Source organism: Oryctolagus cuniculus, chromosome 15 (assembly GCF_964237555.1).
Source record: "Oryctolagus cuniculus chromosome 15, mOryCun1.1, whole genome shotgun sequence".
In the NCBI taxonomy this organism is placed as follows: Eukaryota; Metazoa; Chordata; class Mammalia; order Lagomorpha; family Leporidae; genus Oryctolagus; species Oryctolagus cuniculus.
Window position 1 is genome coordinate 46,468,584 of NC_091446.1, and position 3,032 is coordinate 46,471,615.

Here is a 3,032-nt window from a genome sequence, read left to right on the forward strand (position 1 = left end):
TTATAGTGTTTGACTTCTTCAGATCAGCTTTAAAAAAAAAAAAACACACATCTAACACATCTGGCTCCTTTCTCTGCTCCTAACTGAAGATGGAATCGGTTGCTCTAGCACTTGAAGCCACCATTGCCACCTGTCTCATGTGCTGATGAATCCAAAGGGTGGATGCTGAGCCTCCACTACACCATTTAGACTTTGAGCACCCCAAACTCTGAACTAAATATATGCGCTTTTCCTTAAAAAAAAAAAAAAGAGACCAAGACAAATTAGAAAGAGCTGATATTTTGAATAGATTTAATATTCTGAATGAAATTGAGTATTAAACAAAAGAAATCACCTGTCATATCAAAATGGAACTACTTTATAGAAAACAAAGATGAAATTTTTATAACTCAAAAATGTTTCATCACACCTGTAACAGAAGAGCCTCTTATGTCTTCAGGACATAAAAGTCACAGCATTGAAATGGCTAAATTACTCCCTGGCAAAATGGCACTGGTAATTTCTCTTTCCTTTTAGGCATCAAAGTAAGAAAATAGCAAAATAGGTTTTGAAATATGTTTAGAAATATCAAATTGCTTAAATAAAGAATATATTTTTGAGAGATATATGTAAAAGGATGACACGGAAATATGTTTTATTTCTGAGGAGTAGATATAAAAGTAACTGATGAATCTGACAAACAAATACATATAATTGAAAAACATGAATAGTAGGTGCTGGTTTCTGAGCTCCAGTTTTTGATGTGTATTATCACACATTGGGAGGCATCCTGATGTTCGGGAGGCGGGGAGCAGATGCCTGTGTGAAGTATCTCCCTCACCAACGTATATGTCATTTATTCAGGGTAGCGATCATACATAGTGTGTACATTAAGCAGACTCTCATTCTGCCTGCTGCCAACCTAGCAGAAAGTATCTCAGGGGAGCCATCAATTTATCTGCATTCCCTGCCAAGTTGCTTCCTTTTCCAATAATCATACTTGATTGTGGCTGAATTTGTGTACTGTGGCACAATCCTCTTCTTGGCTAAGATTTTCCAGTTTCTTCACGTAGGCACCGATTGCTATAAACTTTCTGTGTTTGTTTTTATGCATTTGTGGAGTTGAGTTTTGTTTTTTTCCGCAGATGAGTTTTATCTTTGAGCTATGCCTCTGTGGTTTAAGGGATTGTTTACACTTTCAGTGAATACTAAGAGGCATGTGGTAGGTGTGGCCAGGGAGCTATGGTCAGTGCTGCAGTGTGGGGTGCGTATCCAGGGTTACACCCAAGTTGGGTGTGGTAGATCTCAGTGTCCACGTGTTAGCCCCCAGTGTCTTCCACACCACCTATGAACAGCACACATGGTATGCACAGTCCTCACCATTAGCACAGTTCCTACCGCAATGACCTGCTCTAGGTAACCAAGGAGTTAGGAGCATGTGGGGCCACACCTAGTGATTGCTCAGAGAACCATCAGCTTCCGTAACCACCAAGTCCCCATGGTCTCAGCACACAAGGCTCCCACAGTCACTGGGTGCAGAGCTTTCTCTGCCCTGCCAGCCTGTCCAGTCGACAGAAAGGCAGATGTTCCCTGAGACAACTGCCCCTAGTTGCCTTGATTCAGGGAGGCTGAAGGCTCCTCACTGTCTTACGTCGTTGCCCAGCCACTCAAAAACAGCCAGGCTCAGTATCCGTGGGGACTGCGGATTGTTCTCTCCACTAGAATCTCTGAATCACACGTGTACACCAGTGCCACTGGCCGGATGTCGCTCTCCCCCCAGCCCTGCTGCCAGTACTGCTGAGAAGACGGCAGCCTGCCTCAGCCAGATGCTGTGTGCATGTGCAAAATCTTCTGTAGCTCCCACCAAACACAAAGTGGCAACCGCCCTTTCTCAGCAGATCATGGGGCACTGTTGTGGGGAAATTGTGGTGAAGTAAACAGGCCCCCTCTACTTCTAGTGGGTCTGTGGGTAACTGCTAGCAACGGCTAACCCCCAGGGCTCCAGTCCATACTCCTGCCAACTTTCCCTCCAGCTGTATCACCATAGGTTGCTGCAGTCCAGTCTCACCTCTGTCTCCAAGCGTCTGCCCACTGTTCCAGTTCTCTGCTGCTGTGGTTCTGTTTGTGTTCATGTTCATGTTACTCTTCTGTACCTCCACACAGGTCCACAGAGTTCCTCTTCCTCTTGTAGGATTTCTAGTGCAGTTTTCTCCCTATTTCCCCCGAGCATACACTTCCTACATTTTTTTTAGCTGTTTATTGCTAGCCTAGCACAGTATGTCATTCCCTAAACCACTGTTTTGGAATCTCCCTATTTATTTATTTGAAAGGAAGAGTTACAGGGAGAAAGAGAAAAACAGAAATATATCTTTCACCTGCTGGTTCACTCCCCAGATGTTACTTTAAATACACTTCATGGACTTATTTTCTTGAAGGCTCAGTTGAAGGCCAAGTCATCTTTCATTATTGAATGCTTTTTCATATCAGTGACAGTGTCATTCTGTTGTTTATTTGAATAGCTTTTGTTTGAACTAATTAACATCCTTAGCACACCACACACACTCTCACACAGTTTTTTCTTTGTTCAGTACTTTCATATTTTCACATAATCTTATTCACAGCTTTTATATGTGTTAAAATTAATGGCTTTTGAAAACACTCATTATGGGTGGTGTCTTTTTTCTGTAATTAGTTTTTTTATTGCTTTAGTTTATACAACCATAACTCCTTTATTTTGTGAAAATAAACTAAGCAATTAGATCCAGTACTAGCTAGCTACATTACTATAAATATTTTTCTTATCTTGAATTTCCACTGGATATTTCATTTCTCATTTTCATCACTCTAGTATAGATTCCTCTCATTAACCTATAAACCTCTAGGGCCAGTTCTCTCTCTGTAATCCATAATAATGGGACCAAAAGTCCTTTCTCAGCCATCTGTAAACATATAGTGGGTATTGGAACATATTTATGAGAGGTTTTATGTGAGTTTCAAATTATCCCATATGGGATGCCAGCATTGCTGGTGGCAGCTTTAGCCACTACACCACA

The 3,032-nt window shown here is 41.6% G+C and overlaps 1 non-coding gene across 1 annotated transcript; it reads right to left on the minus strand.

Moving 5' to 3' along the window:
- Window positions 1–221: 221 nt before the first annotated feature.
- On the minus strand, window positions 222–284 carry LOC138845514 (U7 small nuclear RNA). The gene has a single exon (XR_011382801.1). It is a non-coding gene; the product is annotated as a U7 small nuclear RNA (small nuclear RNA).
- Window positions 285–3,032: the final 2,748 nt, after the last annotated feature.